General features: G+C 44.4%; 1 protein-coding gene and 1 non-coding gene across 23 annotated transcripts in view; both read left to right on the forward strand.

Moving 5' to 3' along the window:
• LOC126188844 (uncharacterized) overlaps window positions 1-14609 on the forward strand; it is a 2133693-nt gene that overhangs the window by 866990 nt on the left and 1252094 nt on the right. The gene's annotated exons all lie outside the window — the stretch shown is intronic.
• On the forward strand, window positions 9375-9447 carry Trnat-ugu (transfer RNA threonine (anticodon UGU)). Its single transcript has one exon. It is a non-coding gene; the product is annotated as a tRNA-Thr (tRNA).

A 14609-nucleotide genomic window follows, 5' to 3' on the forward strand; every position in this document is an offset into this window, starting at 1 on the left:
ACTATGCCTATGTGAGTTTTCGATTGACAGATTATGAATAAGCGTATTTTCAATTTAGAAATCACATACGGTCGTTCTCCTATCAAAAAGGGACGAAATACGACACACTCGTGCAGTCTGTGTTTCAGTAATACTACCCTCCTGGAAATTGAAATAAGAACACCGTGAATTCATTGTCCCAGGAAGGGGAAACTTTATTGACACATTCCTGGGGTCAGATACATCACATGATCACACTGACAGAACCACAGGCACATAGACACAGGCAACAGAGCATGCACAATGTCGGCACTAGTACAGTGTATATCCACCTTTCGCAGCAATGCAGGCTGCTATTCTCCCATGGAGACGATCGTAGAGATGCTGGATGTAGTCCTGTGGAACGGCTTGCCATGCCATTTCCACCTGGCGCCTCAGTTGGACCAGCGTTCGTGCTGGACGTGCAGACCGCGTGAGACGACGCTTCATCCAGTCCCGCTGTGCCGTGCGTGTGATCATTGCTTGTACAGCCCTCTCGCAGTGTCCGGAGCAAGTATGGTGGGTCTGACACACCGGTGTCAATGTGTTCTTTTTTCCAGGAGTGTACTTTTAAAAGAAGCGACGTGCATACTAGGGGCACGAGATGAGCAAAGTCTGTGTTTTTAGCAGACAGGTGATTTTATAGACGAGGAGTACTGACGGATGTCGCCATAAGACGCGTTTTCTAAAAGCATACAAGATTACAACAGATTAGTTTTCAGGTCACAAAACCTTGTCAATGAATGAAGAACATGGAACTAAAGAGTCTGCCGTTTCCGGATGACGATGAAACCAGGTTGAAGAAGATTGCTTACTGGTTTAGAGTTGTCACAAGTCTGGCTTTCTCCGGATTTGTGTTCTCATTGACCACATCGAAGGTTGTCCACCATTGCGGGGACGGACTGTCTGAGATACACTCTGACTACTTTCTGTTGTCGGAGAAATTAGAATGATTGGAAATATCACATTAATAAGCACACTTTGCTAAAAATTTATTAACTGGCTTTTACCCGTGACTTCGTCCGCGCATAAAAAAAACTGGCGCGGGCGGCTGCTCACAAATCTTAGCCGTCCTGCCGGCACATTTCATTGTTTGCAGCAGGCGACGAAGTCCTATGGCGTGTTTAACAGCACGTGTTTTTATGGCAAAACTGCGATAACTTTGATTCTACCCGGCGTGTCAAAATGAAAACTGTATCACATTTTAAATTAGACCTGCAAAAATGCAACAGAAGACCGCATCCAATTCCGTGCATTAGTTTTTGCGTGGTGCGCGTACAGACACACACAAAAATTCTAAAAATAATTATTTTCGCTTCGATAGCTGTTATATAAAATACCCACACGTTAAGTTTTCTTAAATATCTCCTACATACAGACATCTTCAAGTTACAATTTTGTTAAATGTGTAAATTCACAATGCAGTGGAAACACTGAGCATATCATTAAAAGAGTACTGGCTTATATGCGTCCAATATTGAATCATTTTCGCTGCCAATGTCTTGAGTAGCTGGGTGGACGTCACTCCAGATCACCATACTTTGAAAAATTGTTAGAGGTACCGTTTAGGGAGCACTTCCTTTGAAATATAAAGCTGACAATATTAATGTGAAGTACAGATTATTCTCAGGTATATACCAGTAATAACGGTGAACAAATTCTGAGCGCCGCGCGGTTTGAGGCGCCATGTCACGGATTGCGCGGCCCCTCCCGCCAGACGTTCGATTCCTCCCTCGGGCATGGGTGTGTGTGTTGTTCTTAGGGTTAGTTTAAGTAGTGTGTAAGTCTAGGGACCGATGACCTCAGCAGTTTGGTCCCTTAGGAATTCACACACATTTGAACATTTTGAAATTCTGAGCGCTAAATAAATGTCTACTGTATCCGAAATCATCCACATAAAAATTACAGTGTTTTATGATGATATCAAACACAAAATGCTAATTCCAACACAGTTACACACTGAAAACCAAATTACTTTTTTATTGTTTAATTTTCGTGGAATGTATGAACAAACGAGGCCCTTACCTTATGCTTCAGTGGTTACCTCTGTTCAATCAGCAGCTTTGGAATCACTATATAAAATCGATGTCACCCACTTGATAATCTTCTACTTCGTAGAAGAAGTTGACGATTGGTCTCCAAGCACTGATTGTTAGATGTCTGTACCTCTGAATCTGCCCTTTCTGAATCGCTGTTGCCAACGTCAACACTCCCGCGCTTTTACACTTCTAATTATTGTGCTGTGTGGCATTGGTTGCATGCAAGAGGTTTATTGCACGAACTAAATGTCACTGATAAGCTATTGGTGGCCATTTCAGTTAGCTCCGACACACCGATTACCCTGTTCTTCATCGTGACGCCAGAGACATTATTAATCAGTTGGCAGAAAGTTGCGAACTTAACCAAATGGTGAGACAATTCACCTTTTTCACTAGTCTACTTGTAACAAATAAATGCTATACTGGTCCACGTGCTTTTCTGGGTGGTTATGTGCTCGCCTCCCATGCAATCGGATCCGGGTTCGATTCCGGGCCGGGTTGGAGATTTTCTCCTCTCGGGGACTGGGTCTTGTGTCGCCCAGCGTGGCGTCGACTGAAACAAGACTTGCAATTGGCGGCTGAACTTCTGAACTTCCCCGAATGGGGCATCCCGGCCAACGATACCATACGCTCATTTTATTTCATTCCAGTGCTGTACTTGAAATGACTGTCAAAAAAGAAAAAAAAGCCCTATAACTTGACTTGGCAAGAGTTTTCGCGCCCATGCCCCCCCCCCCCTCCCCGCCAACGCGAGGGGCCCGTAGGATTTTCTAACTCCTGCTACGTGGAGAGAGAGTAGCAAAACAACACAGTAATTACCTTTCATCAGTAAACCCAACAGTCAAATTAAACCAATTCCATGGAATAAATTACCCAAACCATATCACTTATCTCCAATAAAAAGATTAGAAAGTCTTCTAATACAAACTTTTAGCGAACTAAGTTCCCACTTCCCTTAGGAAGCACATCTGAAATTCTACTAGACTTATAAAGCTATTATGACATACCGTCCTATGCAAATTACTTCAGGAAACATAATAACCATTGTTATGCAGCTGGTCTCCTCATCAGACACTCATGAGAACTGTTAGAGCATGTAGAGATACATAATACTTTTAGTACAGTATTTATGAGACTACCACCAAACCACAGGAGTCACATACTTTGACGAATTAATAACACTTGGTTGCTCGGCATTCCACAATTATTTACTTATGGTCCAATCCTGAATAATAATAGCATACAAAACTTAGACACTTGCATCTCTATTAGTCCATCTTCAAATTAGCATGTGGAACAGATTAAAAAAGTCAAGTAAGTTCATCTACTTTGATACTTTGGACGAATCTCGAAACTAACATTGGCTACCTCTGTAGCAACTGTCAAGATACGCCACTTACTGTAGAATGATTAACTCTACACAACTATTTATCTTTCTACAGTATTATTGTCCCTATTTATGTATCTTCCTTTCTCTCTCAGGTATAGGTCACCTTTTTTCTCTAGGTTTACCAATACTTTGCAAGACATACATACATACATACATACATACATACATACAGATTAGGGTACAATATCCTATTAATATCATCTACAACTTTACCATCTCTTCGATACATAGCCGGCTGCTGTGGCCGAGCGGTTCTAGGCGCTTGAGTCGAGTACCGCGCTGCTGCTACGGTCGCAGGTTCGAATCCTGCCTCGGGCATGATTGTGTGTAATGTCCTTAGGCTAGTTAGGTTTAAGTAGTTCTAAGTCTAGGGGACTGATGACCTCAGATGTTAAGTCCCACAGTGCTTAAAGCCATTTGAACCATTCGATACATATCGAATGGTTCAATGCCATCAAGGTAAAATATCCCTATTGTATCGTGAATTCATGCAGGCTTCTAATCTGATTTCTGTGCATAACTGTCCGACCTCGTTTGCCGGCACGGTAGCTCAGCGTGTTCGGTCATAGGGCTGCGTGCTCTCTGTAATTAAAAAAAAAAAAAACTGAGTCAAAGAATCAACGACCAACTTGAACGGATGTCTTGTGACGTCCGCTCAGACCAAACGCAAGGAACTATATCGAACAAAATAAGAGGAAAATAAAAGTGGTCATCGCGGCGGAATGCCACGCCAAGGGGCCCGGGTTCGATTCCCTGCTCGGGCAGCAGATTTTCTCCGTTCACGGACTGGGTCTTGTGTTGTCTTCATCATCATTTTATACCCATCTCCGGCGCGCAAATCGCCCAATGTGGCGTCGAATGCAGTAAGTACTTTCCCTCCGCGGCCGAACTTACCCGAATGGGGAACTCCCGGCCCACAATGCCGTACGCTCATTAGCATTTTTGTGCATAATTACTCACTATATACCCATATACTACTATAACTCTGAATGCCCTTCTGTTCTGTGTTTCAGCAATCATATCTGGACGTTAGCCTTTCATATTTACACTTTATAGCGAAGGGCATAACCCCGTTTATTCTCCTGTCAAAAGTGACTGTACCAACAACCAGTACCACTTAGCAGAAAAAACTCAATATGTTTCATAGCCCATCTTCTGGCTACTGTATGCTAATTGCTGCTGTCTGCCAAGCATGAATGTAGCCCCATGTCATTTGTTACCCACAATTATCTCACAGTATATGAACTATTCTATTATATTACTGGTAAAGTGTAGGCTAGTTAAAAGTAATTACAGTTTTACAGAAGATACGGAAAAGGGTAACAGACTGCTGTACAGAAAGCTAAAGCAGACAACTCGATAGGTGGTGGACGTCAGTCTTCCAAATTCACACAGAATGTGAATTTATGTGAGGTATGTTTCCTAGGACACAAATATTTTTACCATATCTATCTTATACCGACCCTGAAATGAAATCCTTTTTATGCAACGTTTTCCCACGACATCTAGAATATGTTTTCGTTGCCCTCTCAATCTCTGCAATACCCTTGTCAAACCCTATGCTTCTTCTGCACCCTTCTTCCAACCTTTGGATTCTACCCCTATGACTGTCCCCACTGTAGAACTTGCACTATGCACCCTCCTACCATAAGCTACGTCAGTCCTGTAACTGGCAGAAAATATACCGGATACTATCGAAGGAAGAGCCACCTTTTCCAAGAGGAAGTGAAAGCGTTGATCTATCACAGCCGGTAACGATATTATGGGGAAAAAAAGAGAACTAGGAACAATCAATCACTTTTTTGGATGTTCCTTCCTTTACGTTTAGAAGCATTTCAGATATGGCGCCAAATACGAGATTATTACCCGCTGAAAAGAACTAAACAACATGATTTAAGAGAGGTTCTTATCTCCAGGTAAAGGAGCTGCGGCAAAAATGTCCGTCATTTCGTTTTTATTGTAGTCTTTAATCTGAAGACTGGTCTGATGCAGCTCTCCACATTACTCGATTCGGTGCTAGTCTCTTCATCTCTTCTACATCTACATCTACATGGATACTCTGCAAATCACATTTAAGTGCCTGGCAGAGGGTTCACCGAACCACCTTCACAATTCTCTATTTTTCCAATCTCGTATAGCGCGCGGAAAGAATGAACACCTATATCTTTCCGTACGAGCTCTGATTTCCGTTATTTTATCGTGGTGATCCTTCCTCCCTATGTAGGTCGGTGTCAACAAAATATTTTCGCATTCGGAAGAGGAAGTTGGTGATTGGAATTTCGTGAGAAGATTCCGTCGGAACGAAAAACGCTTTTCTTTTAATTATATCCGGCCCAAATGCTGTATCATTTCTGTGACACTCTCTCCCATATTTCGCGATAATACAAAACGTGCAGCCTTTCTTTGAACTTTTTCGATGTACTCCGTCAGTCCTACCAGGTAAGGATCCCACACCGCGCAGCAGTATTCTACAAGAGGACGGAGATGCGTAGTGTAGGCAGTCTCCTTAGTAGGTCTGTTACATTTTCTAAGTGTCCTGCCAATAAAACGCAACCTTTGGTTAGCCTTCCCCACAACATTTTCTATGTGTTCTTTCCAATTTAAGTTGTTCGTAATTGTAATACCTTGGTATTTAGCTGAATTTACGGCTTTTAGATTAGACTGATTTATCGTGTAACCGAAGTTTAACGCGTTCCTTTTAGCACTCATGTGGATGACCTCACACTTTTCGTTATTTAGGGTCAACTGCCACTTTTCGCACCATTCACATATTTTTTCTAAAATACTGGCAAGATGTCGCACCCAAGGATTCCAAGATTTTCGGGGATGTTTTAAGTCCAACAATGTAAATGTGACACGAAGCCATGCATGAGGCAGGCAACCATTATGACAATAATCAGTCCCGGTAGTTCTCCATTCAGGCTGAATTGGATCGCAAAGGTAAAAGTCAAACATCAGGCAAGGAATGTCTTTATCTTATGACGGAGAAATTGCGAAATGCGTCAAATGAGCAATAAAGTCATTCCTTAGATGATGCTTGACCTTTGCTATTGCGAACCAGACAGTTCTGCAACTACTGATTGTTTTAATTTAACGTTCGACGTCGGATAACAAAACAAAATAAATATTCTTTTCGTCCGATATAATTACACTTTAACAATTTTCAGTTTTCTCCTGTGCTTGTACTGTAAACCTTGCTTCTTGTCAAATTTCGTGATTCTAGGTCAACTGGAAGTACCGTATAGATTCTGATGAGTCAGTTTGCGAGTACCGAAATATGTAAGCTTTTGATTGCGCTGACTTGGAAGCTAAGCTTTTGTTCATAATGTGACTCAAATTTCAACTTGATATATCTACCCTTTCCTGAGAAAAAAGGGGTCCTAACAGACGGACGTACAGACAGCCAGATAAGAAATGAAAAAAAAAATTGTGTGATATAATGACAAATTTACAGTTTTCGGGTTTTTTCCCTTACTTGTACTGTGAAATCTTGTTTCTTGCAAGTTCTGTGATTCTATAGGTATTGATGAGTGAGTTTGCGAATATATGTGACGTAAATAGCTGTATCTTTTGACTACATTCATCAAGAAGCTTCAATTTTCTACATCGCCAAGGGAACATGACATAAATTTCAACGTGATACTTGTACCCGTTCCTAAGAAAAAAGGGATCTTAACCGAGGGACGACTAGACAAAGTGTTGGATAAGACATGTCAACATATGTTTTGTTTCTTGTGATGTAATTACAGTTTTAGGATTTCTTCCATTGGTTGTACTGCGAAATCTTCTCTACTGCCAAATTTCATGATTCTAGGGCAACTGGAAGTGGCCTATAGGTTTTGATGAGTAAGTCTGCGAGTATCAAAATATGTGACATAAATGGCCGTATCTCTTTTTGGCATTGACTTCAAGCTTCAGTGTTTTACACCGCCAAGAGATCATCTACCTCAGTATGTAACATTAATTTGAACTTGATACTCCACCAGTTCCTGATTTAAGATGTTTTTAACCATCGGATAGACAACAAAGTGATCTTATAAAAGGGTTCCGTTCTTACTGACTGAGGTACGGTACCCTAATAAATTACCCTTTTTTTACTTTCATTGATTTTCATCTTGTAATCTCTTTTCCCGAGACTATCCATTCCGTTCAAATGGTGTTGTAAGTGCCGTGTCTATCACAATTACTTCACCTTTACTTCTACATCTCCATTTCTCGTTAGTTTCTGTACTAGTTCCTTGATTTAAGATTGAATAACATTGGTGTTAATCAAAATCTTGTCTCACTCTCTTCGTAACTGTTGTTTTGTGTACATGACCTTCGGCTCTGATAACCGCAGTTAGGTTTCTGTGCAAGTTGTAGATAACCTTCCGCCCTCTATATCTTTAGCTGGGCCTGCCGGAGTGGCCGAGCGGTTCTAGGCGCTACGGTCTGGAGCCACGCGACCGCTACGGTCGCAGGTTCGAATCCTGCCTCGGGCATGGATGTGTGTGCTGTCCTTAGGTTAGTTAGGTTTAAGAAGTTCTAAGTTCTAGGAGACTGATGACCTCAGAAGTTAAGTCCCATAGTGCTCAGAGCCATTTGAACCATTTCTTTAGCTGGTAACTTCTGAATTTCCAAGAGTTGATAAAGGTTTCTTCTAAACCTACATGTGCTATAAATGTACTATGTCTTTCTACAAACTACGTTTTAAGATAAGTAAAAGATGTAATATTGCATCGCGCGATCTTGCATATCTCCGGAAACCAAACTGACTTTACTGTTCGGCTTGTCCAAGCCGCTCCATTCTTCTGTTGGTAGACTTACCGCAGGTTTAAGCGATGTTATGAACAGAAAAAAGAGTACGCTGAACACAGTAGTTACAGCGTTAGTGGGTATTTCTTCACTTATCGTCGAGTACATTCCCAAGATTATTCCAGCTAGAAGATTTTGACCTCCTGAAAACATCGAAGTGGTACGAGGGGCATTCAACAAGTAACACAATCCTTTTTTTCTCTGGCAATTCCGACTGAAAAAGAAATGCGGAATCTGTTGTGGGACATCGTGGAATATTCACACTTCAGCCCCTATACACTGATCAGCCAGAACACTGCACCCACCCACCTAATAGCCAGAATGTCCACCTTTGTAACAGATAACAGAGCCGACGCGACTGCCTTGTAAGCAATGAGGCCTTGCTACGTCGCTGGAGGGAGTTGGTACCACATCTGCACATACAAGTCTGGGCCAGATGCCTTCCTGACGTCTAAAGTCTTTAGACGCCAGGAAGGCATCTATATACTTATATGGATATGGTGTCTGTTCTTTCGAACATGACATTATTGATGACCTGCAGCCGTCTAGAACGAAATCAGAATTATATTAATACCGTCAGCTGCGCACGGGCGTTGATATAGATCAACGGGGACAGGTGAAAATGTGTGCCCCGACCGGGACTCGAACCCGTGATCTCCTGCTTACATGGCAGACGCTCCATCCATCTGAGCCACCGAGGGCACAGATGATAGTGCGACTGCAGGGACTACCTCGCGCACGCCTCCCGCGAAACTCACATTCTCACCTCGTATGTCCACACACTACATTCGTAGTGTCCCATCCCAGCAGCTGACGGTATTAATATAATTATAATTTCGTTCTAGACGGCTGCAGGTCATCAATGGTGTCTGTTCTTTCGGACATGTCCGAAAGAACAGACACCATATCCATATAAGTATATAGTTCTGGCGATACCGCCCATGACCTCCTTCTTCTGTGCGGATGCACACATTTTCCCCGAATTCTTACGGGACTTGGAAGAATGTCTTCCACGAGTAATGAGTGTGTTGGGGTGGGACACTACGAATGTAGTGTGTGGACTTACAAGGTGAGAATGAGTCTCGCGGGAGGCGTGCGCGAGATAGTCCCTGCAGTCATACTATCATCTGTGCGCTCGGTGGCTCAGATGGATAGAGCGTCTGCCATGTAAGCAGGAGATCCCGGGTTCGAGTCCCGGTTGGAGCACACATTTTCACCTGTCCCCGTTAATCTATATCAACGCCCATGCGCAGCTGACAGTATTAATATAATTCTAGTTAGGAAGGCATCTGGTCCAGACGATATCCCTGTAAGATTATATGTTGACTATGCTACAAATATAGCACCATTCTTATCCAGCATCTATCAGAGATCATTGCAACAGCGGAAAGTTCCAAGGGACTGGAAGAAGGCCCAGGTCATAGCAATCTATAAAAAGGGTAGAAAATCGGATGCACATAATTACCGGCCAATTTCATTGACGTCGATTTGTTGTAGAATCATGGAACATATTTTGTGTTCAGACATAATGACCTTTCTAGACTCTGAGAAGCTCATCTGCAGAAACCAGCACGGTTTTAGGAAACAGTGGTCATACAAGACACAGCTGGCCCTCTTTGTGCATGATATACAACAGGCTCTAGATACCGGCTCCCAGGTTGATGCCATATTTCTCGACTTTCGAAAGGCGTTCGACTCAGTTCCGCACTGTCGCTTGCTCCAAAAAGTGCGCACTTACGGTCTATCGATGACATATGCGGTTGAATAGAAAGTTTTCTAACAGACAGAGAGCAGTATGTCGTCCGGAATGGGATGACTTTAACAGAAACAAGCGTAACATCAGGTGTGCCCCAGGCAGCGTAATAGGTACACTGCTTTTTACGATTTACATTAACGATCTGGTTGATGGTATTGACTGCGACATTAGACTGTTTGTCGATGATGCTGTAGTCTACAGGAAAATAGTATCGCACGAAAGTTGTGAACAAATCAATGAGTATTTGCAGAAAATAAATGCGTGGTGTAATGGCTGGCAGTTATCTCTCAACATTAGTAAGTCTAACCTACTGCGTATAACAAGGCGAAAATCCCGAGTAATGTACGAGTACAAAATAAATGCCCAGTTTTGGAAGCGGTAACATCCGTCAAGTATCTGGGTGTGTCTATTCGAAATGATCTCAAATGGAATGATCAGATTGCACAAGTAACGGGCAAGGCGAACTCTAGATTGCGGTTTATTGGTACAATCCTGAAGCGATGCAGTCCTTCAACAAAGGAAATTGCTTACAATACGTTAGTTCGTCCAGTCTTAGAGTATTGTTCGTCTGTATGGGGCCCTTACCAGTTGGGTCTGATTCAAGAGATTGGGAAGGTCCAAAGAAGAGCGGCAAGATTCGTGACTGGTACATTTAGCCATCGCGAAAGCGTTAGAAATCTCATAGAAAGTTTGAAGTGGGACACACTTGCAGATAGACGACGCACTAAACGGAGGGGGCTGCTCACTAAATTCCGAAATCCGATCTTCGCCGAGAATGTAGAGGATATATTATTACCACCAACATTCAATCACCATTCAAAAATAAGAGAAATTAGAGCTCGTACTGAGGCGTTCAGACGTCGTTTTTCCATCTCGCAATCCGTGAGTGGAACAGAGGATGGGAGGGGGGGGGGGGGAATATGACTTGGGCGCGTATTGTGCCCTCCACCACACACCGCTTGGTGGCTAGCGGAGTGTATATGTAGATGTAGATAATTTCCGTAAATTCTGGGGAGGGGGTGATGGGCTTTGACTCCACATCAATCAATCCAAGATCTGGCGAGTTTTGGGGCTTTGGGGGCCAGCACATCAATTGGAACTCGCCACTGTGTTCCTCGAATCACTCCATCACACTCCTCGCCTTGCGACATGGCGCATCATCTTGCTGAAAAGTGTCACTGCCGTCGGAAAACATGACCGTCATGAAGGCGTGTACATGGTCTGCAATCAGTGTACCATACTCCTTGGCCCCCATGGTGCCTGGCATGAACTCCACTGAATCTATGGATGCCCACATGAATGTTCCAAAGAGCATATTGGAGCCGCCGCCAGCTTATCTCTCTACCGCAGTACAGGCGCCAAGGAGCTGCTGCTATGGAAAGCGACGGATTCGCGGCCTATCATTGGCATGATAAAGAAGGTATCGGGATTCTAAGATATCAGGATTCATCAGACCATGCAACACTACCAATGGACTAACATCTAGTGCCAGTGTTCACGTGCCCATTTTAGTCGTTGTTGCGTGGTGTTGATATTGGCAAATTGGCACATGCATGGGTCACTGACTGCGGAGGTCCATTGTTAGGAGTGTTTGGCTCACTCTGTCGTCAGACACATTTGTACTCCGCCTAGCAGTAAAGTCTCTGTGCTAGTTCCGCCACAGTTCGCCGCGTATCCTGTGTTATAAGTATGCACAGCCTACAACGTCCACTGACTGTAATGAGGGGAGGCTGCCCAGCTGCACGATGACTGGAAGTGGTTTCACCTTGGTTTCGCCATGTGTTGAAGACACTCACCACAGCATTCCTCAAACACCCACCCAATTATGCAGTTTTCGAAATGCTTGTGCCGAGCCTCCAGTCTGTCACAATCTGCCCTCGGTTAAAGTCACATAGATCGCGTACCTTCCTCATTCTGCACATGGATAGCACGCTCATCGATGCTACAAATACATACACTGTGCACGTGTCTGACTAGCAGTCATTCCTCAACGGGTGACGCTGAAATCGGCCGAACTGGTATATATCGATAGTAGGTGGGTCATTATAATGTAGTTTTATGAAGTTTCAGTAGGTGTCAGCGCTAAACGTAGCCTTGAAAATGGCGTCTGTTAGAAACGGATGCGCATTCCAAGCAGAGAGCTGTCGTTGATTTCTTTTGGTGGAAAACCAGAGCATTGCAAATATTCATAGGCGTTTTCAGAATTTCGACAAAGACCTGTAATGAAATAAAAGCACGGTGTTTCACTGGGCGAGTCATCTATGATTGCAACATCGTCGTGCAAACCTGTCCGATCTCTCGCGTGCCAGCCAGCCCGTTCAACAATGACTCCTGCAGTGTTGGAATACACGGATACTCTCATTTGAGCTGATCGACAGATCACAATCAAACACGTTGCTGTGCAACTGGATGTGTGGTATATATATATATATACTCCTGGAAATTGAAATAAGAACACCGTGAATTCATTGTCCCAGGAAGGGGAAACTTTATTGACACATTCCTGGGGTCAGATACATCACATGATCACACTGACAAAACCACAGGCACGTAGACACAGGCAACAGAGCATGCACAATGTCGGCACTAGTACAGTGTATATCCACCTTTCGCAGCAATGCAGGCTGCTATTCTCCCATGGAGACGATCGTAGAGATGCTGGATGTAGTCCTGTGGAACGGCTTGCCATGCCATTTCCACCTGGCGCCTCAGTTGGACCAGCGTTCGTGCTGGACGTGCAGACCGCGTGAGACGACGCTTCATCCAGTCCCAAACATGCTCAATGGGGGACAGATCCGGAGATCTTGCTGGCCAGGGTAGTTGACTTACACCTTCTAGAGCACGTTGGGTGGCACGGGATACATGCGGACGTGCATTGTCCTGTTGGAACAGCAAGTTCCCTTGCCGGTCTAGGAATGGTAGAACGATGGGTTCGATGACGGTTTGGATGTACCGTGCTCTATTCAGTGTCCCCTCGACGATCACCTGTTGTGTACGGCCAGTGTAGGAGATCGCTCCCCACACCATGATGCCGGGTGTTGGCCCTGTGTGCCTCGGTCGTATGCAGTCCTGATTGTGGCGCTCACCTGCACGGCGCCAAACACGCATACGACCATCATTGGCACCAAGGCAGAAGCGACTCTCATCGCTGAAGACGACACGTCTCCATTCGTCCCTCCATTCACGCCTGTCGCGACACCACTGGAGGCGGGCTGCACGATGTTGGGGCGTGAGCGGAAGACGGCCTAACGGTGTGCGGGACCGTAGCCCAGCTTCATGGAGACGGTTGCGAATGGTCCTCGCCGATACCCCAGGAGCAACAGTGTCCCTAATTTGCTGGGAAGTGGCGGTGCGGTCCCCTACGGCACTGCGTAGGATCCTACGGTCTTGGCGTGCATCCGTGCGTCGCTGCGGTCCGGTCCCAGGTCGACGGGCACGTGCACCTTCCGCGGGCCACTGGCGACAACATCGATGTACTGTGGAGACCTCACGCCCCACGTGTTGAGCAATTCGGCGGTACGTCCACCCGGCCTCCCGCATGGCCACTATACGCCCTCGCTCAAAGTCCGTCAACTGCACATACGGTTCACGTCCACGCTGTCGCGGCATGCTACCAGTGTTAAAGACTGCGATGGAGCTCCGTATGCCACGGCAAACTGGCTGACACTGACGGCGGCGGTGCACAAATGCTGCGCAGCTAGCGCCATTCGACGGCCAACACCGCGGTTCCTGGTGTGTCCGCTGTGCCGTGCGTGTGATCAATGCTTGTACAGCCCTCTCGCAGTGTCCGGAGCAAGTATGGTGGGTCTGACACACCGGTGTCAATGTGTTCTTTTTTCCATTTCCAGGAGTGTATATGTGGCCTTCACATATGTCTGCTTGTGTCTGTATATGTGCGGATGGATCTGTGTGTGTGTGTGTGTGTGTGTGTGTGTGTGTGTGTGTGTGTGTGCGAGTGTATACCTGTCCTTTTTCCCCCTAAGGTAAGTCTTTCCGCTCCCGAGTTTGGAATGACTCCTTACCCTCTCCCTTAAAACCCACATCCTTTCGTCTTTCCCTCTCCTTCCCTATTTCCTGATGAAGCAACCGTGCGTTGCGAAAGCTTGAAATTTCTGTGTGTGTTTATGTTTGTTTGTGTGTCTATCAACATACCAATGCTTTCGTTTGGTAAGTTACATATATAACTTCTGCACAATTTCAGTGCAGTAATGTGTTCTTTGTAAATATGTGTGTGTGTGTGTGTGTGTGTGTGTGTGTGTGTGTGTGTGTGTGTGTGTGTAAGTACAATCTAACTTCTGCACCATTTCAGTGCAGTAATGTGTTCATTGTAAATAAGTATTATAGTAGTTGTATTACATGTATATTACCTTATAAATAAATCAAAAACTTTTTTATTTTAAATTCAGTGCATTAATATTTGGAAAATGACTCTTTCATATAGTGTTCATTAAAAAATGACGATCATTCCACTTGGTACCTGTGGAATGGTACATTAGCTTATTTGTTTTAGTTGTAAATATTTGTCATGTATTGTTGTTTTTCTGACATGTTCCACATCATGGAGGACCTTCTCACTACGGATCAATTGGAATGAAAGTAAATCTAATCTAAT

Source organism: Schistocerca cancellata, chromosome 5, assembly GCF_023864275.1.
Source record: "Schistocerca cancellata isolate TAMUIC-IGC-003103 chromosome 5, iqSchCanc2.1, whole genome shotgun sequence".
NCBI classification, from domain to species: Eukaryota; Metazoa; Arthropoda; class Insecta; order Orthoptera; family Acrididae; genus Schistocerca; species Schistocerca cancellata.